Below are 21,765 nucleotides of genomic sequence, written 5' to 3'. Positions count from 1 at the left end.
TTCACATATTGTTCGACATCCGCAGAGAGTCGAGGCCAGTAAAACTTGTCTTCAGTGCACCGCAGGGTGCGAAAAAAAACCCCAGATGTCGAGCTGTCCGCTCGTCGTGTGAAGCCTGTAGAACTTCTTCGCGGAGACTTGCAGGTAATATAAGAAGGTGGGCTGTTAAGTTCGCTGCGAAGTTTTTCACGTGGACTGCATTCTTTAGACGGAACTAACACAATACTCGCTTAAACTAGGCGGGTGGTGAAGTAACCTTGCCTTCCAATCACTCGACGAGGCGTTTTACGTCGGCATCCGAGTGTTGCTGCTGTGAGAAAGAGCTAGAGGTGATAGGTGCCAGGAAGGCATCCTCATCGCCGTCCTGCGGCGGCGCATCTACAGGGGCTTGTGACAGGCAGTCGGTGTCAGAGTGCTTGCTGCTGGAGGCACTGGCTCCATCGAGGGAGGCGGTCGGAGGGGTCCTTCGAAATGGCAAACCAGCACAGTGCGTGGTGATCGCTTACCACCTTCAATGGTCGTCCGTAGACGTATGGGCGGAATTTCGACGTAGCCCAGGTGATGGCAAGGCACACTTGCTCAATTGTCGAATGGCTAGCCTCAGCCTTAAAGATTGGTTTGGTTTATGGGGTTTAACGTCCCAAAGCGACTAAGGCTATGAGAGACGCCGTAGTGGAGGGCTCCGGAAATTTCGACCACCTGGGGTTCTTTAACGTGCACTGACATCGCACAGTACACGGGCCTCTAGAATTTCTCCTCCAAAGAAATTCTAGCCTCCTCGGCCGGGATCGAACCCGCGTCTTTCGGGTCAGCAGCCGAGCACCATATCCGCTGAGCCACCGCGGCGGCCCAGCCTTAAAGAGGGAACGGCTAGCGTATGCGATTCATTTCTCTTGTCCGTCGCTTTTCTCAAAGAGAACGGCGCTAGGCCCACGTTGCTTGCGCCGCTATGAATTTCAGTCTGTGTTTTCATCAAAGTGCACGTAAATTGGTGGGGACTATAAAAGACGCTCAGGTTCCATAAAAGCGTATCTTGCGGCACTTTCCATTTAAATGGCACGTCTCCCTTTGTTAGCTGGATCCGAGGGTCAGCGATGCGCGTTAAGTTCATGAAAAATTGTCGGTAATACGCACACAGTCCGTGGAATCCAGAGCTGTCATATCGGTCGGTGGTAGAAACAGTACGATAGCACGTTTTCTGCGGCCCTGGGCGTACTCTCTCCTTGATAAGGATGTGGCCTAGAAACAGCAGCTGTTCACGGGCAAAGTGTCACTTCTCTGTCTTTAATGTTAGACCGGACGACTTGATGACCTCTGGCACTGTTTGAAGCTTTTTTATGTGCTCTTCAAACCGACGTCGTCTAGTATATGACAGATACATTTTTCACTTTAGGCCTTACACCGCTGTATCCTTTACTCGCTGAAACATCGCTGGTGCGTATCAGATACCAAATGGAATCACCTTGAACTCGAAAAAGAGTGATGAATGCGATGTTTTCGCGATCTCTTTCATCGACCTCAATTTGCAGTAGCCGCTCTAGAGGCACATCGATGAGAAATACTTGACGTTAGAGAGCCGCTATACTGTGGTCGATGAGGGAGAGGAGGTATAAATCCTTCATCGTTATGGTTTTCAAGCGGCTCTGATCGAAGCTGAATCGAAGGGTGCAGTCTTTGTTCCAAACTAGAACAACCGGTGCTGCAAAGCGGTTCTTTGATGGCTGGATGACGTCGTCGCGAAGCATATCATCCACTTGGTCGTGTATGTCATGTTTTCGCGGCGACACACTGGAGAGGTCGAGAGTGCTGGTCGGTTAGTATGCGATGCTTAGCAATCGGCGTTTGTCTGACGTTCGGCGATGACGAGAAGCACTCTCTGTAGTTCCGAAGCAGATTGCGGATTTGGTGTTGTTTGTTGCAAGGCAGGGCGGAATTTATGTCGAAGAGGTCCTTGTGATCTTCTTTAGATAAATATTGTGCGGCTCGATCGGAGAGGATGAAGCCGATGGAAATTTCGAATCATTCCTTGAAGAAAGCAATCGTTGTTCCTTTGTTAATGTGCCGGCATTCTTCACTGAAGTGCGTCAGCAGTACTTCAGGTTGGCCATTACGAAAATCTGCTGTGCCCCTTGCGATGCCCATTCCTCAACTCATGCAACTCAGTGTTCCCCTCGATGACAGCTTCCAAGTTCTTGTCCTCCGTGGCACCTACAGTGCCCGTGACACTGATGGGTGGGACGCTCACATGCGTAATCCAGGACACTCAGGGCACCATTCTGCTCTATGGGTTTCATCGAAAGGATGGCTGCGTCCGTCGAAAGCGTCATGAGCTTGGATAGAAGTTCGATGATCGCCTGATGTTGATTTAGGAATTCTATGCCCAAGATAATTTCCGGGAACATTGCTGCAGCACAACGAAGGTTGCGGGATAGGTGTGTTCCTTCCAGTCACTCACGCTAACAACCGGGGAGAGCTCCCCTGTATTCATTAGTCTTTCGCTCTCTGGTGAGTAACGAGGCAACATCCTGTGTGGGTAGATGTGAGTCACCCAAAGTGCTTACGACTTTCTTTACCTCCACAATGGATGTTCTATTCATCACCGAATAACCTGCTCCTGTGTCGATCAGAGCGGTAACTTCCCGACTTTAGATAATCATTCTAAGTAAGATGTCCTGGCTCTAGCATTGCACGTCGTCCTCGGCGTCGTCTCACGGCTTCATCGGGTATGTGAATCGTGGGCGGAGCGTGTCGTTGAAACTTATCTGGGTGCCAGCATTGTTTTGAAGGTAGTTCGCTTACTGGGTGTGGCATCTTCACCTGTGTTTCCGATGTGCGCGCACCTCGCATCGATGTGCGAGGGGCGCGAGGTCTGTACAGTACCCCACAGCAGAAAAAGATGAGATTCAAGGCCCTCTTTCGCAAAGCGATTAAGGCAGCTGGGACTAACTCTTTGCTAATAGTCGGTGAATTTAATGCCACGCACCCGGAATGGGGTTGCGCTAAACAAGATCCCAAAGGCAGGCAGCTATGGGAGGACGCGCATGAGCTGGGGCTCACCCTACACACGGACCCTAGTAGTCCATCTAGAGTGGGCAACAGCGTGTGTGCAGACACCTCCCCTTACCTCACCTTCTCGAAAAATATAACAGATCTAAACTGGCATAATTCAGAGAAAAATTTCGGCAGCGATCATTTCATTCTGGCCTCAATCCTTAAAAAAGGAGTTAAGACGCGTCGTGCGCGTCAACCACGAGTCACGGAATGGGAAATATTTAGGAAGAAGCGAGAGAAAGCTGCCACTGGGAAGATCACTAACATAGAGGAATGGACAGAGACCCTCATGCGTCAGGTTAGAGAGGCAACAAAGACGCTTGAAGGGGACGATGCCCCCAGAGATAGTTGATAGCAAACTGCTTCACGTGTGGGAAGCAAAACATGGCATGGAGCGCAGACTAAAGAAGCAAAAATGGAACCGTAATCTTAGAAGGAGGGTCTATAGACATAACAAGGAAATTGAAAATATGCGATCAAATTATGCGAACAAAACTGGTGTAGCAGATGTGACGAGATGGAAGGGAGCATGAGCCTTTCCAAAACGTGGGGTCTGCTGAGACACCTGTTAGATCCGACCAATTCAATAAGCCAATCTGGAATTACATTATCAAAAGCTAGGCACACATTTGAGGGAACAGATGCGGAATTTATGCACAAACTAACCAACATGTACATTGGTGATACCCATAGTACCACCCTCGCAGAATACGACTGCGCTCCCAACGAGGAGCTCGATACAGCCATCACGGAGGCGGAGGTCAGGGCAGAAATATTGGGACTAAAAACGAAATCGGCCCCGGGCCCTGACGGGATAACTAACAAAATTTTAAGAAACCTAGACGACGACTCCATCAGCGCTCTCACGGAGTACATGCAAGAAATTTGGACTAAAGGCCACCTGCCTCGACAGTGGAAGTCGTCAAATGTAATTCTAATCCCAAAGCCGGGTAAACCCCCTAAACTGGAAAATTTAAGACCTATTCCTTAACCTCATGCATGGGGAAACTGATGGAGCGCGTATTCCAGACCAGACTGACGCGCTTTATGGAGCAAAACGATCTGTGGCCGCACGAGATGGTCGGCTTCCGACCGGGCTTGTGCACGCAGGACGTTATGTTCCGACTGAAACATGACATAATCGATTCGCGTTCTAGAGACGCCAAAGTAATTCTCGGCCTAGACTTGACAAAGGCTTTTGATAATCTCAAACACGAAGCAATCCTCCGAGGTCGTCATGAAATTGGGGTAGGCGCGCGAACATACGATTACATCAAGGACTTTCTGTCATGCAAAACTGCCTGCATGAAGTTCCAAGACGTCGAGTTTCTCACACTGAAGTTAGGGAGCAGGGGCACGCCGCAGGGCTCGGTTCTCTCCCCGTTCCTCTTCAACGTGGCAATGAGGGCCATCGCCCAAGCTCTGCGGAGCATAGAGGGGCTAAATTTCAGTATGTATGCGGATGACATCAACCTCTGGATTAACCAGGGGAGCGATGCGAGTATCGAGGAGCGCCTGCAGGCTGCGGCGGACACTGTCGTCGACTATGCGGCTAGTAGGGTTCTCTCATGCTCTCCGCAAAAATCAGAATTATTCGTCTATGACCCGAAGTCACTCCGATGCAAGCGTAACTGCAAAATTTGACATTAAAGTAGAGGGGAAACCAGTTCCAAAGGTAGATCAAATCAGAATCTTACGGCTATTTATTCAGGATAAAGGATATAATGATGTGACACTCAAAAGGCTCCAGGGATTTGCCACGCAAGCCCTTGGCATATTTAGAAGGGTCGCGCTGAAAGGACGAGGCCTGAAGGAAAGAAGCTTGCTTAAACTAACTCAAGCATACGTAATAAGCCCTGTGAGTTATGCCACACCTTTCTTAAACATTAGCGCTGCGGAGAAGAAGAAACAAGACTCGCTCATTCGATGGTGCATAAAGAGGGCCTTGGATTACCGATTAGCACCTCCACAGAGAAGCTGCTCTCTATGGGAGTGCACATTACCTGGGACGAAATAGCGGAGGCTGTCAGAATTTCACAGCTCGAAAGATTAAGACGAACAACCACAGGCAGAGCCTTCCTTGAAATGGTAGGCCTGCAAACAGATAGGGGACTACGAGTCAAATCGAGCATTCCGCAGGACTGCCGAGAAAATCTAATCATTCCCCACTCCCTCGTAACATGCATCCCATATTCAACACTGAAAGGAGGGAGAAGAGGGCAGAATCACTTACCAGACGCTTCGATCCGATGGACAGCAAGTCCGTTGCGTACGTGGACGCAGCAAGTGGCAAGTCGGGTGCGGCGGTCGCCTCGGTGGTCGGCGGCCGCGGTGCCCCCGTATCGGCAGCCACCATTAGAAGCCGCAACGCGGAAACAGCTGAAGAAGTTGCGATAGCGCTCGCTTGCGTTGGAACGAAAGCCAATTTTATAATTAACGATAGCAAAACGGCCATCTATAATTTTTGAAAGGGTAGGATCTCGCCGGAAGCGGCAAGCATTCTGAACAGTAGACAGCTAAACAGAAAAGTTAGCCTAATTTGGACTCCCGCACACGCGTTCATTCCTGGCAACTACGCGGCCCACGAGTTAGCCCGGGCTCTCTACTTCCGGGTAGTTGTGGAGCCGCCCGACTGCCAGAACATGGACGAGCGTCTGCAAAATTATACAGAAATTGTTGAAAATTTTAGGTTATAGAGGATACTGGTGCCACCACCGGATAAAAGTCTAAACAATAGGAAGGCAATCGCATGGCGACGCCTCTAAGCTGGGAACTTCGTAAACCAGGTCTGGGCCTATCATGTTCATAGAGATAAAGAAAACGATAAGTGCAAGCACTGTGGGGCAAGACGGACCCTCGACCACATAATCTGGGAATGCGCTAGCTTCCCAGGGGCTAACGAAGACATAAATTGTAGAGACACCTGGGAAGCCCTGCTGTGGTGCGAGGCCCCTGCTTCACAGCAACAATCCATCCCCCTGGCGGAAGAAGCCGCGAGAAATCAAGACTTCTTCGCCTGCTTCTAATCGCGGAGGTCCCGGCCCCCGTCACCAAGGCCTGCGTGCCGGGGACGGGGAGTAGGGGGATTCCTTATCTGGCGGAAAATAAAGTTGATATCATCATCATCAGCAGCAGGGCTCCAACTTGTGCCGTCGCGAGGCGAGGCCTGCGTGGTGGCTGCTGCCGAACTCCTGCGCCCGCCGCGCGCGGCGCGCCTAGCGGATTTGATTTGATTTGATTGGATTGGATTGGATTGGATCTGATTTGTTTGGATTGGATTGGATTGGATTAGATAACCGATGCATCACCACAAGTCTAACCACAAACACCACCACCAGCTACACTACCAGCTGAACCATCGCGTAGCTACGGATATTGCTTTCGCAATTACCGGGGCTTAGCCAAGCTAAGCGACAGGTAATTTTTGTTCCTTTGTTTCCAAAATTGCGCCGAATTTTGTGACATCGTTAAAGGATATTAAGATAGAACCAAGATAAAACTGAAGTAAAGACATAAAATTGTTCAGCGTTATACCGCAGGCATTCTGAAAAGCTATTATACCCCTATCTTCAATACAACACCCGACGGCGCAAAACAGGGCATCGTGGGGTATGGAAAAGAACAGGCTTTAGACGCCAATTGAAAATGCGTAGCGTATAGGCGGAGCATCCTGTAGGTAGGCGACTATATCACCCGAGTTCCTAGTCAAGAACGGGTCTTCCACTACCATCAATTTCAGACACTTTTGAAAAAACACACTTATTTTACGCTGCCAAGTAGTTTTCTCACTTACTATGCACCTAAAGGGCGTGTCAACCTTATGCGTTTTTACAGTAAAAAACAGTTCTAAGCTCTCGCGCTTGGAGTTAATAACTGCTCTCGACAGTTTATCTAAAGCAAGGTACTTGCACAGCACAGAAGCTTGGGTCTTTACCTTAGAAGGTTTCACCTTCTTCCGAACAAAGTTCTTCTCCACTGCTTGAGCAGCTTTTTCAGCAAAAATCCCCGAAGGCGCATGTGGGTGATGTGACAGTTTGAAGCTATAAAAGGAGTGTCGTTTTTCAAATAAAGTTAGTCGCGAGTCTGCGCTTGTTGTGTTACCTTCTTGTCCGTGTCTTTTTGTACGCAGTAGCCCCTTTTATTTACCATTATTGACCGACTAGCCCAACAACGTACGCTCTTAAACTATGTGTCTTCTGCTGTGGGCCCTTTCTTTTGTGTTTATCCTTCAAACTGTCATGTTTCAACTGTGCTTAGCGCTATTGTAGCTCCGACCTGCCGCGCAAGGTTTTTAGGCTTCTGTCTGAAGAGAGCTCTGGTGCCTTCGGAATTCATCGTTCTGTTCGCGTACGCAGTGCCGTCAGCGGGACATGTTAGACGCGTCTGCAAAATTCTAAGCCCTGCACTTTGGCGTCACATCAGACTTCTCTACGACTGGTTGCGTCTGCTCGCTTTCTGGACAGACCCCGAATGGGTTGGAGAAGTAAGGCTACGGGCCTTACGGAGTCATACAGCCCAGGCAGTGGATTTCTGGTGGAGATGTCTCCTACTACGCCTTCCCAAAGATAGGCCAAGATTCAAAGATAACGGTGGTTCCGTGTCAGTACTGGCCGATACCGAGTTACCGAGTAGAATCGCTGAGGTGCAGAAAAAAGGACCCAAGTTCAGCATTGAGCCAAGTGTGCCTGCGCACGAACTGCTTTCATTCAACCGCCAGGTGGCGCGCAAGGCGTCTAATGAGGACCAGGAGCAATGTCTACTCGATGGTGTTGACATCCTTCTACGGACTGCTGCTAAGCCTCGGAGGTCAGGGAGTGGAAGCACTTCGAGCCTCAAGGGATCAGTGAAAGAAGTTGTCTCTTTCTTCAAAGGCACCGGCTTGGCCCTTCTACAAGCTGATAAGGAGGGAGGCTTCGTCTTCCTGCCTTCGGGGATGTTTGGTGAAAAAGCTGCTCAAGCAGTCGAGAAGTTTGTTCGGAAGAAGGTGAAAACTTCCAAGGTAAAGACCCAAGCTTCTGTGCTGTGCAAGGACCTTGCTTTAGATAAACCGTCGAGAGCAGTTATTAACTCCAAGCGCGAGAGCTTAGAACTGTTTTTTACTGTAAAAACGCATAAGGTTGACACGCCCTTTAGGTGCATAGTAAGTGAGAAAACTACTTGGCAGCGTAAAATAAGTGTGTTTTTTCAAAAGTGTCTGAAATTGATGGTAGTGGGAGACCCGTTCTTGACTAGGAACTCGGGTGATATAGTCGCCTACCTACAGGATGCTCCACCGATAGGCTACGCCTTTTCAATTCAAGTCGAAAAGCTGTTCTTTACCATACCCCACGATGCCCTGTTTTGCGCCGTCAGGTCTTGTATTGAAGATAGGGGTGTGATAGCTTTTCAGAATGGCTGCGGTATAACGCTGAACAATTTTGTCTTCACTTGAGTTTTATCTTGGTTCTACCTTTGTATCTTTTAACGATCAGGTCCTTGTTCAGCGCAAAGGAATTTGTATTGGTTCCTGTGTGGCCCCTGTACTGGCTGACATCTTCTTGTGCAGCATTGACCGTGATATGGAGCGCTATTTTTACGATGAGACAACTCTGAAGATATTTAGGTATGTTGATGACTATTTAGTGTTTCTTAAAGATCGACCTGGCCCGGCGCACACTCTAACTGTGGAAGATGTTTTATCGATTTTCAGACGACATGGGAAGGGTCTAACCTTTATTCACGAGTTAACGGAACATGACAAGCTACAGTTTTTAGATATTAACCTGACTTTAACACAAGATCATGTTTGCTGGATGTACCTACCACGGGCTCAGAAATACCTGTTGCCGTTCAGGTGAGCACATTCCAAGACTGTTAAACGGGCCATCGGAACGTATTGCTTGCAGGGCGCCTTGTCGAAGTCGTGCGCTCACCTGGTGCACGAGAGCCTCAATAATAAGGAAAACAGGATGAAGAAGGCTGGTTTTCCTGCTTCGATCATTGTTGCAGTAGCAGAAAAGCTTCTGCGCAAACTGAAAGATAGGACGTGCCGGGATAGTGGCCGTTCTAAGGAAATGAGGCCAGCGGTTCTACCGTTAGTTCACAGGATTTCCCACGACCTGAAGAATGTGGCAAAACGCTACGGTGTGCCGGTAGTGTTTACCGCTCCGTGCAAGTTGGCCTCATTGTGCCCTCAGGTCATGTCCGGTGTGAAGAGGAAGGCGGACTGCGTGAAGCGTCATGCCACTCGTTTCGTCAGTTGCCAGACGGGTGTCGTATACCAGATTCCCCTCACCTGTGGCAGGGTATAGATCGCCCAGACAGGCTGATGTTTGAATGATCGCTTAAGGGAACACCAGCTTTCGATGAAATCAGCAACAGGGTCGAATTTGCCCCTGCACTGTGACGCGTGCCCGGATGCTACGCGCAATAAGCCACACCTGCCTTTGCTGGCAGATGGCAAAGTTTTGAGGAGGGGCCGTGACCAGGTGGCGCGTGAGTTGGCTGAGGCGTTTTGCATCAAACAGAAGAGTAAAGATTGTATAATTGACGCCTTCTATTAAACTTTATCAGAATGAAGACAGGGTTTTGGTTTCCGCATGTGTTTGAAGCTTTAAAGGGAGTGTCGTTTTACAAATAATGTTAGTCGCGAGTCTGCGCTTTTTGTGTTACCTTCTTGTCCGTGTCTTTTTATGCGCAGTGGCTCTTTTATTTACCTAAGAAAAGAGAACTCGAGGGGTATGGAAAAATTTTGGATGGAAAGGAAGAAAGCCAAATGCGTGCTCTATTTGCATGGCATCTCACAAAACACGAAGAGGCTTGATTAGGGCAAGGCTTGACTGTGGTATTTTAAGCACAAAGTAAACTCTCTGGTCCGTGCTCTAGAACTGTGAAGAAAAAATAAGGCAAGTGCCAAACACCTGCATGGTCAACCATGCCAAAAAATTAGTTGATCTGCCAGACAAGTCGTGTACAACATGTTCTTCTCTGGCAGGGTGTATATAGACCAGAGCGGCAGATGCGTGAATGACCAGGCATGAAAACAAAACATTTAGTATAAAAACGTGTGTGATCTTAATTGCCTTCCATGTCACTGTTGACATTGTAAATCTGCATCTCGGTTTATGAGAGATTTTCATATCAGAAGAGGGAAAGGAATGCCGAAAGATACATGTGGGAGCGTTTCACATCGTCTTGCAAGAAAGTGATACGTATGTCAATGCGCCATCTCGGCCACTTGCGAAGAATTTCAGCTACTAACACTTTTTTTGCACTTTGTATACCTTTCCCTTTCTGCCGACATCTATGTATTTATACTTGTATGATCAGCAATAAACCCTCAGTTGTTAGTCAGCGCTGTGTCGTCCGTTTTCTTGTCTTTTGTGCTCGTCTTCGTTCGCGCTGTTTATTCAAGATGCTTAACCAACTAGCCCGCCAAAACGTGTTAATGCTAACAAACTGTGGCGCGTGCAGAATTCACATAATAATTCTGTCATTGCATTAGCTGCCTGAAGGTTGAGCACGTTTTAGGTTAGGTTCCAAGTTGTGTTTTGAGTGCCTGATACTGATGTGTTTTTTTTGCTCACCCCGGAAGTCAATCTTTCAGTACAACTTCTGTTTTAGTCCAGCGCTTTCCGGTGTATTTCTTGTTCTTGTGTTCTCGTTTTTAATGCTCTTTTCATTATGTTCGGGGAATAGGAACTAGCCCGCATGGTTACCCAGTTTCTGAGAATTTCGATATGGAGAAGCAGGCAACTGGATTTTAACACAGTAAATGCTAACGCATTATCATCCCACTGTGTGCAATACTTTACTGGTGGCTGCCTGGCACCTCCCAGCACTCGTGCACGCCTGGTCTTGTCATTTTGCAGCGATATTTACGCTTAGGATGTCGTGCATGACCGAAATATTGCCGAGGCTGAAACGCACGAGTCCACCCAAATCCCATGTGTTTGCGTTACACACAGCCGCTTAAAGGGAATCCGTGTACCCAGAGATTAAATTAATTTTGAAAGTTACGCCCTCCCTCACAGGTTATCAAGAATATGGGAGAGGTCATTTGTTTTGCTGCCTATTACGCTGTATTGAGTGATGTCCCTTTTTTGTTTATATAATAGGCGCATTTTACAAAGCCCACTAAGCTTGCAGGCGTTTACCGAGAGTAGTCAAGCGTTATCTTGTTTCTAGTCTTTCGCGGTTTCTTCTGCACAGGAAACCAGACTTATTGGAATCTTGGAGCCAGTTGTGGCGCGTTTACGCCGTGTCGTCTATTATGGCCAGCTAAAGGAAACAGAGGCGGCACAAGAGAGTTTCGAGGGGTGCAGCGCCGGGAAGGCGTGTAGCTGGTACATGGAGTGGAGTGACCGCCGTTGAGACCCTGCTCCTGCTACTCAAACAAAAAGAGAGATAAATAGCAAAAGGGTAGGCCAGTAAACCAAAACAGTGTTCTGGTAGGCTACCTTGTACTGGGGAGGAGGATGGACGCGATTGACAAGCGGAAAAGAGAAAAGAGATGAGAAAGAGAGAAGAGAAAAAGAGAAGAGAGAGAGAAGCGAAAGGAGCTTGGTCACTCAAGCCACCCTGTTCTCAAAAGCAAAAAGTGCCTTGTAGGCCTTACGGTCAGTCGATTGTTGTGCCCACGGTTTTATCTTTTCCTATGTTAAAGGTCGGGGATCTAGGCTGCCCACGGCACAACGTAGCGTGTGCCTTAAGGCCGCGAATGGAGTCCACTCAAACAGGAGATTTTCAATTGTCTCTTCGCAACCACATCTTTCATGAGCAGGGCTGTGAGTCATCCCAAACCGGAACGTGCATTTCTTTGTAAATGCGACACCGAGCCATAGACGGCAAAGCGAATTTTGCTTCGCGACGCGACATTTTATGAGGAAGACGAAGGCGCAGTCCTGGGTTCAGTGCCCTCCGATGAAGCTTGAAAAACTGGCCGATGTTCCATGCAGAAAGTGTGAGCTCCAGCGCCATCCTTGCGTAGCTCACACGTTGCGTACCTTCGTGTTTAAATTTTGTAAGTGATGATAAAAACGCGCCTGACCGTCATTTTCCCCATTTCGGCAGCAGAATGCTTCCATGCGTAGCATTGCACGTGTTTGAGCGTAATCCTGTTTTACATGTTATTTTATCGAGAATCCTTCTAGGCATACACTAGCCATGTCACAGAATGTTTCTTATGCTTATTTTTTGTCATGCTTTCTTTCTTGTCTAAAATTCAACATGTGGTTGTTTTATCTGTTCAGATAAACGTACAACTAAATTTATGAAGAACTTGGCAGCTTATCAACAAGAAAGTTGAGCAATGTGAACGATATGTGCTTTTTCCCTCATAGAATTGGAAGAAATGCATATGCTCAGTGTAAAGCAAGTAAGTAGTCGAGGAGCAAATTGGGGGGGAGGGGGGGGGGTTCCATTCACCAGATTAAGGCAGAATGGTTTTTAAACTCTTGACCAATAAGTTGATTTTGAGTGGAATAGCGTAATACGGATTTATTTCCAGTTCGGGCAATATAGTTTGCGCTGCTATGGCGCCTCCCGTGTGAGTGGCTCTCGCTTTATCAGATAATAGTTCTCACCTACTGCATACCGCTAAAGAAACTCTCTGCAATTTGCTTGATTGGTCGAGCAAAAACTGTTTAAGAATGAATCCTAAAAAATCAGAAGCCATTCTGTTTGCTTCAAAAAACAAACAGTAAGTTTGATTGGCGGGCTCCGTTTGGGCAGCTCTACAATCGATATAGTAAAAGAGCACAAGGTTTTAGGAGTGGTACTATCGCACCATATGACATGGGATGCGCATATACAGCAACTGGTAAAAAAATTCTCTTGCGCTGTTGGCTTAATACGTCGATCTCGAGGTATTTTTCCAGCTAACATTAAACTTCAAGTTTTTCACTCCGTCTTTCGGTCCCACATTAACTACTGCACGTTAATTTGGGCCACGACTACTAAAAAGAACATAACTATACAACATAGGCTCGAAAAGAAAGCTGTTCGTGACATTGCTAATGTTTCATACTTTCACCACACTCATGACCTCTTTACTCAGTTCAAGTTGGTCAGTATACAACAGATTTACGATTCATCATGGGAAGTAGCGGGGCCAGTTGGTTCATTTTTCAACTTAAAACAGTGCGCAGGGACAGGACACAGTCAAGAAACACACAGACACAGCACTGACTGACAACTGAGGAATTTACTGCTTTGCTTGCAATAAATACAGAAAGTATCGTCTAAAATACAAAGAAAGCCTTGAAATCGTCATTTTGTCACTTCTGTCGTCATTGCTTGTCCAGATAACCCATTTCTTTTTTCGTCAACGTTAGTGATGGTGTGCTTACGCAGGTGGAACGATTCTTCTGAATGATGAACGCTTCGTATATCTCTCGCATGAGCTTTCGGGGGTATCTTCTCAGAATCTTGCAGCGTCGAAAGTGTGGAATGCATTCGCAGTCCGACACGTGTCCCGCTAGCTTGCTGCCATATCCTTTTTCGATGTTGCCGACGTGTTCCATGAGACGTATGTTGACGCAGCGTCCTGACTGCCCAACATATGACGCCCCGCATGACAAGGGGATCTTATAAACTACATCACTGTCGCATTCGGTGAATTTGTCTTTGTGCTTTGTTTTACAACGTGCTGTTTTTTCAGCGCCTTGGTTGACCATTTTGCACAACTTGGATAATTTGCTGGGCGCATTGAAAACTAAGTCCACTCCAGCTCGCGCCACCACTTTCTTTAGTGCGTGGCTGACACCGTGGACATATGGCATGACGGCTACCTTCCGCTCTACTTTTTGAGGCTTCTCGGGGTTCGGTCGCCGGAACTCTTTCAGTAACTTGAAGCCAAGGCTACAGATGAGGTCGTCCGGGAAACCAGCTTCACGTAACCGTGTCAGCTGTGTCTGGACGCTTTGCTGCTGACGGTGAATGCAGGATCTATTCACGGCACTCCTCAATGCGCCTGTGGCCACAGCTCTTTTTACCAGTTTCGAGTGCGCCGATGAATATGGTAGCAGGCCTTTTTTTGACCGCGGTGCATAACACCAGCACAGATGGGCTTCTTCGACGAATAGTCGTAGATCAAGGAACTGAAGCTGATTCTCCGTCGGTAATTCTTTGGTCAGTTCAAGGTCAGCAAGACCTTCACAGAAGATCTTGAAGATGCCGTCGACAACGTCCTTGTGCTGCTCCTGGTTTGGAAGCTTGTGGATAACAAGGAAGTCGTCCACAAACCGGAATGTCCTCACGACAGTGGTATTAGCCAGAGTTTCTTGTAGTTGACGGTCTCGGCGAGCTAGCAGAAGGTCACTGAGAATTGGTGCAACGCACGAACCAATGCATACGCCTTGCCGTTGGATGTATAGGTCATCATTATGCTTTACAAATGTCGAACGTAGATAGAAGGCCAGCAACTCAAGGAATCTATCCGCATTGATTCCGCATTCATTCTGGAACCTTACAGTTCCCATGGCATCGATTCCTTCTCTCACTGTCTCAAACAAGGCAGTATGTGGCAGAGTGTAATAAAGATCTTTGATGTCTATTGAGAAGACACTCACTTTTTCCTGGCAGCCGTTCATGAGAAATGCGGAAACTTCTTCTGCCTTCTTGACAAGGAAAGGGTCTTCGACGGCGAGGAAGGAGAGCGATTCTTGCAGGTATCGTCCCAAGGGTTGCTGCCACGTTCCTCTTTCAGACACAATTACTCTGAAAGGGCAGTCATCTTTGTGGGTTTTTGCCGTGAAGAAGGCATTCAGGCATAAGCCCTCACTGTTCTTCACAGCTAGTCCTAGTTTTGTCAAGTTGTTGGCTTCACACAGTTTTAGGGCTTCGTTCCTTACTTTTTGGGGTTTAATCTTGTTCAGTTTGCGGAAGTTCTTTGCGATGGCCTGGCTTGCCTTCTCGCCAAAGGAAGCTGACGACGAGGATGGATTTGTCGTCATGTCGTCAGCTTCCTTTGGCGAGAAGGCAAGCCAGGCCATCGCAAAGAACTTCCGCAAACTGAACAAGATTAAACCCCAAAAAGTAAGGAACGAAGCCCTAAAACTGTGTGAAGCCAACAACTTGACAAAACTAGGACTAGCTGTGAAGAACAGTGAGGGCTTATGCCTGAATGCCTTCTTCACGGCAAAAACCCACAAAGATGACTGCCCTTTCAGAGTAATTGTGTCTGAAAGAGGAACGTGGCAGCAACCCTTGGGACGATACCTGCAAGAATCGCTCTCCTTCCTCGCCGTCGAAGACCCTTTCCTTGTCAAGAAGGCAGAAGAAGTTTCCGCATTTCTCATGAACGGCTGCCAGGAAAAAGTGAGTGTCTTCTCAATAGACATCAAAGATCTTTATTACACTCTGCCACATACTGCCTTGTTTGAGACAGTGAGAGAAGGAATCGATGCCATGGGAACTGGAAGGTTCCAGAATGAATGCGGAATCAATGCGGATAGATTCCTTGAGTTGCTGGCCTTCTATCTACGTTCGACATTTGTAAAGCATAATGATGACCTATACATCCAACGGCAAGGCGTATGCATTGGTTCGTGCGTTGCACCAATTCTCAGTGACCTTCTGCTAGCTCGCCGAGACCGTCAACTACAAGAAACTCTGGCTAATACCACTGTCGTGAGGACATTCCGGTTTGTGGACGACTTCCTTGTTATCCACAAGCTTCCAAACCAGGAGCAGCACAAGGACGTTGTCGACGGCATCTTCAAGATCTTCTGTGAAGGTCTTGCTGACCTTGAACTGACCAAAGAATTACCGACGGAGAATCAGCTTCAGTTCCTTGATCTACGACTATTCGTCGAAGAAGCCCATCTGTGCTGGTGTTATGCACCGCGGTCAAAAAAAGGCCTGCTACCATATTCATCGGCGCACTCGAAACTGGTAAAAAGAGCTGTGGCCACAGGCGCATTGAGGAGTGCCGTGAATAGATCCTGCATTCACCGTCAGCAGCAAAGCGTCCAGACACAGCTGACACGGTTACGTGAAGCTGGTTTCCCGGACGACCTCATCTGTAGCCTTGGCTTCAAGTTACTGAAAGAGTTCCGGCGACCGAACCCCGAGAAGCCTCAAAAAGTAGAGCGGAAGGTAGCCGTCATGCCATATGTCCACGGTGTCAGCCACGCACTAAAGAAAGTGGTGGCGCGAGCTGGAGTGGACTTAGTTTTCAATGCGCCCAGCAAATTATCCAAGTTGTGCAAAATGGTCAACCAAGGCGCTGAAAAAACAGCACGTTGTAAAACAAAGCACAAAGACAAATTCACCGAATGCGACAGTGATGTAGTTTATAAGATCCCCTTGTCATGCGGGGCGTCATATGTTGGGCAGTCAGGACGCTGCGTCAACATACGTCTCATGGAACACGTCGGCAACATCGAAAAAGGATATGGCAGCAAGCTAGCGGGACACGTGTCGGACTGCGAATGCATTCCACACTTTCGACGCTGCAAGATTCTGAGAAGATACCCCCGAAAGCTCATGCGAGAGATATACGAAGCGTTCATCATTCAGAAGAATCGTTCCACCTGCGTAAGCACACCATCACTAACGTTGACGAAAAAAGAAATGGGTTATCTGGACAAGCAATGACGACAGAAGTGACAAAATGACGATTTCAAGGCTTTCTTTGTATTTTAGACGATACTTTCTGTATTTATTGCAAGCAAAGCAGTAAATTCCTCAGTTGTCAGTCAGTACTGTGTCTGTGTGTTTCTTGACTGTGTCCTGTCCCTGCGCACTGTTTTAAGTTGAAAAGATTTACGATTACCGTCTACTATACCTGCTGTACTTCTCAAGTGTATCTTACCAGGAGTTCCTGAAGGAGCTGTGTACTCTTACTTTGCAAACTCGCACATATCGAACCAGGTCGTCTGAGGAATGGTTTGTACCGCGGCCACGCACTAATTATCTTCGGGAAACATTAACGTACAACGTACCATTTCTATTAAACAAGATTAAAACACAATTTTCTGGTTCCATTGCCCTAACGCGCACCGCATTGCGCAGCATGTTTGTTTCTGGGCAATTTTCTAAGACTGCGTTGTGATTTTGAGTGGTAACTGTGAAATTGGGCATAGAGAGTGAGTGTGTGTGTTTGCCTTCTCATCGGGATCTCACGTGTAAAACGCTTTATGGTACTAATTTTATTCGTTTGTTGCGTAGTTTTATTGTAGTGCACATTGTTCTTTTGTGGTGTAGTTAAGTTGACGAATGAAGTCCGTGTATTCCATTACAATATTCAGTTGCATTTTAACTATGGTACTCAGGAAGTAGGACACTGTATGTATTATGTTGCACATTTCATTTGTATTTGAATTATTGAAGTGTATATGAAGTCGCTGCTGCCAAAATGGTTCCCTGACCTAGTCAAGCTGTCCTCACAGCTTTTTGTCACGGAAGACATCACCATTGTATCAATGTTGAAAATAAATTTGATTTGATTTGAGTACGGCGCTGAACACGCTAACTTATGGGCAAGCGCGTGCCTTTTGCTTCATGCGTAGAGTCAACTTTGTGGTTTGGTTCTTTTTAGTTGTATGTATACATTATTGGGCTTCGTACTTTTATTTTTGTTGTCAATTATTTTTGTTTTACGAATCTATTCGCGACAGCTCCCGAGTTCTGATAATCGGGCTGTGCTTGCGCGCAATTTGCGCACAACTCACAATAGTTTGTACTGAGCACTGCTAGACCGCCAGCCATTTTTGCTGCTTTCTTTCTTATCACTTAAAACTGATCATACGCGCCCTCCAGAGTACACATGTAGGCTCACTAAACCAAGTGACACACATCAAAACAGACACCGGTCGCCGTAACCAAATCCAGCGAACATTCCTTCGTTTCTTCAGTGGCATTATGAAAGAAAAAAAATCCTTCAGTGGCATTGGGGTTGCATGTCTTGATGAGAACCTAAGGGTCATGAGTTCGATTCTCGACTAATTGCCCCAATTTTCTTTTCTGCGCAACTTATTTACTTTACATCCCCACATGTAATTTGGCCTTGGGAAACTCCCCCAAGTGCCCGTCCTTTCCATCCTTCTCTGTAGTTTGTGTTAAATTTACCACTGTTTTTACCGTTTGTTAGACAATGCTCCACCAACTAGCCCAGGAAGATGTACTGTGAAACGAACGCTCAAGCCTTCTTCGATCGGAACCAGCTCTACAAGAACGACGCCTCCTAGCTCCCGCACGCCCAGTTTACGAGCGACGCAACGGCTATATGAAATGCAACAAGTGGAGGACTCGTGACAACTGCCACTGTGCTTGCATTGTTGCTACACCGGGTGCACACTTCGCCACTGCCCGTACAGACGTAACAGGCTGCGCGGATTAGCCATCGATGCCCCATGACCGCTCCGCGGCCAGCGACCACAGGAAATCGGCGACTATTTCAGCGCAGGGGAGTACGTGTCGTCAAGCCGTCCGACCCACTTCCTGTCGCCGTCCACCGCACGTTGTGCTCGAGAAAGCAGAACAGTAGCGGCGAGAAAACGCACACACATATCAAGAACGACGTAGGACAAGCGCACATTTCATCTGACTTTATTCTCTGAAAATCTTACTTTAATATCTGAGTAAAACGAACAGTCTAGCCCAAATAGAAGTTCTTCTAAACCACACGCTGTGCAACACCGGGCCACTGCTACGCCGCGGCTTTTCGAGGAAGGTCCCCTAGCCCATGTAGGGAAAACTAAAAGCAACCTGTAGAGGTGAGATAGCTCACGAGCGAAACGCCGACGATCCTCAAACGACCACGCCTCATGAAGACGCCACCTCCGATACACCGACGCCACATTCAAAGAAAACCACGTCCAGTGTTGCATATCCATAGCGTGCCCGCAGAACGCCGAACCAGGGAAGCAGCCGCACAGCCAGTAGAACCAGAAATATGAATGTTTATTCAAAAGTGTAGGACGTATTTATAAGTAGCCGAGTGGCCGGAAGATAGGAAGGAGCACGTGTACAGGTGCCCCAAAAGTAATACGGAGCACGCGAGCTGTGGCCGAAATGGAAAAAAACTGCATGCCAGCGCGCTCTATCAGCAGATGCGCGGCAAAGAGCGAAGGGACGTCGGCACATCCGGCTGACCCATCTCAATAACTTGATGCTCGCATTATCGCCTCAGCGAGCGAAGCTGCGCTGCTACCATCCCTGCCCGCCAGGGGTGCTTTCAATACCTCGTGGTTTGTTGCTCGTCCGGGCCGTGCAGTAATATTGGCCACCGGCACCGTGCGCTTTATGCTTCGTCAGGAACTGCATTATCTTCGTCTGCGGAAAAGCCGAAGTTTGAGCTACACATGGCGGCGAGTTTGTGCGGTGAGGAGTATAAGCACTCGAGCAACGTTTTTGCAAATGCAGTGAAATGTGCTTTGTTTTCATTGTCACAAACTCGCCGCGAAGCGAAGAGCGAACCACGGCGGTCTCGCGGGCTGAAAATGGTGGCATTCCTGAAAAAAGCAAAAAATGCAGTTAGCCGAACGCCACTTTCTACACGGCGCGGACAAACAACAAACCCTTGCATGATGTATTGAAAGGGCCCCTAGCGAGCACTGATGGCAGCAGCGCAACTTCGCTCGCGGCGGCGATAACGCGAGCATCAAGTTATCGAGATGGGTCAGCCGGATGTGCCGACGCCTCTTCGCTCTTTGCCGTGCATCTGCTGATAGAGCGCGCTGCCATGCAGTTTTTTTCCATTTCGGCCACCGCTCGCGTGCTCCGTATTACTTTTGGGGCACGTGTACATAGCGATAGCTCGAAGCTATGAAGGGTCGCCAGATAAGGCGATAAAAGGTGCGCGCACATCGGAAACACAGGTGAAGATGCCACATTCCTTCCTCCTCATAAATGAAAGCGTTGCACTGGCTTGCGTTCTCTCGTCGAGCGTCTTAGAGCTTGCTGGGCGACACCCGTATTCAACGGCGCCACCGGAATATCTGGTGCTGGAAAATGTGGAGAATCGTTGCCATTTGGGATGCGCCGCGCATTGGTGTCTTCATCCGACCTCACAGTTTTTGGATGCTGTAGTTGTGTTGCTTCGCCTGGCTCACTGGGATGTGTGGTGGTTGTAGGTACTGCCGGGGTAACCCCTGGTGCTTCTTGCCGTGGGCGGACCTGGTCTACGTGCCGCTGGACGACTCCGTCCGATGTTTCCACTGTCACCATTCTCGATCCAGACGTCGCCTTCACATGGCCGGGTGTCCACTTGCTCCCCGCACCGTAATTGCGGGCATATACCTCACTTCCAGGTAGTGGCAGCCAGTCCTCGTTGCTCTCTTTTGGTCCCGGAAGAGCTGGAGGAAAACATGTGTCCAAGCGTGAGCGTGTTTGATAGCCCAGAAGCAGCTCTGCTGGGGATTTACCCGACATTTGCGGAGTCCTCCGGTAGTTAAAAAGCAACCGTGCTAGGTTCTCTTCCAAGTTCCCTTTACTCATTTTCGAAGGACATGTTTTACCGTTCGCACGGCCCTTTCCGCCGCACCATTAGACTGGGGATGGTATGGAGGTATGGATGTTGTTGTTTGCCATGAACGACGCGAAGTCTTCACTGGTAAACTGGGTACCGTTGTCAGAAACGACTGTGCGATGTATTCCCAACCTGCTGAAAATGTCACGCAGACCGTTAACTCTAGTCTGCGTTGAAGCATGCGCCAAAGGCAGTGCTTCGAGCCACTTGGTATGTGCGTCGACTACTACGAGTATCATTTTTTCCGCAGATCGGACCCGCGTAGTCAATGTGAATACGGGACCACCTTTCGCCTGTTTCAGGCCAGTTAACGACGGGGGCCGCGGCTTGCATCGGCAGATTTTGCACATAGTGCTGGCACTGAGCAGACACCTCTTCAATGTTTCTGTCGAGGCCTGCCCACCAGAACAGAGAACGTGCGACGGATTTCATTGCCGGTGAACCCTGGTGCGTTTCGTGTAGGATATGCAGCACTCGCTCCCTAGCTTCAGTCGGTATTATGACCCTATTACCCCAGTACACCAGTTCATGTGCTACGGATAGTTCTAGTTTACGGTCAAAAAACGGCAGCACAACCCGGGTCATTCCGTTTGCGTTCCTGGGCTACCCATGTAGTATTTACCGTTTGACCTCGACCAGGACAGGGTCAGAAGACGTTAATGCCTTCAGCTCACGCGTTGTTACGGCGCCATTGTTCAGCTGGTTCAGCGACAGCACATATTCGGGCTGCTCACCGTCGTCGCCAGATTCCGGAGACCGCTGCGGAAGTCGGCTCAGGGCGTCTGCATTCAGCATCTTCGCTTTGGTGCGTACTGTAGCCGATTACGGTAGGCCCCCAGGTGAAGCGCCCACCGTTGTATCCGTGCGGCGGCCATTGTGGGCGTTTGCTTGTCTGATCTCAGCAGGCCGAGCAGTGGCTGATGGTCAGTCACCAAGGCAAATTCCCAACCTAGCAGGTAGTCACGGAATTTCGTGACGCCGAGTACCAGAGCCAGTGCCTCTCGCTCGAGCTGTGAATATTTGCGCTCCGCCTGCGTCAATGTTCGCGAGCGGAACCTGATTGGCCTGTGAACGTTACCAGTCGTGTGAAACAAGACAGCTCCCACACCGTACGGAGATGCATCACATTCAAGCTTAAGTTCCTTCGAAGGGTCGAAATGAACGAGAACCTTGGATGTTTTAAGGCTTTCCTTGGCACGTTCAAACGCGAGCTCTTGAGGCTGTTTCCATTGCCAACGTGCATTTGTTTTCAAGCAGCTGAT

At 48.4% G+C, this 21,765-nt stretch overlaps 1 pseudogene; it reads right to left on the bottom strand.

Annotated features, from left to right (window-relative positions):
- Positions 1-19,878: 19,878 nt before the first annotated feature.
- Positions 19,879-21,378, bottom strand: LOC149334513 (uncharacterized; annotated as a pseudogene).
- Between the last annotated feature and the right edge of the window lie 387 nt (positions 21,379-21,765).

This window comes from Amblyomma mixtum, chromosome 8, assembly GCF_055824585.1.
Source record: "Amblyomma mixtum isolate Tamu chromosome 8, ASM5582458v1, whole genome shotgun sequence".
NCBI classification, from domain to species: domain Eukaryota; kingdom Metazoa; phylum Arthropoda; class Arachnida; order Ixodida; family Ixodidae; genus Amblyomma; species Amblyomma mixtum.
Note: the sequence above shows the minus strand (reverse complement) of the source record. Positions and strands in the feature narration are given on the sequence as shown.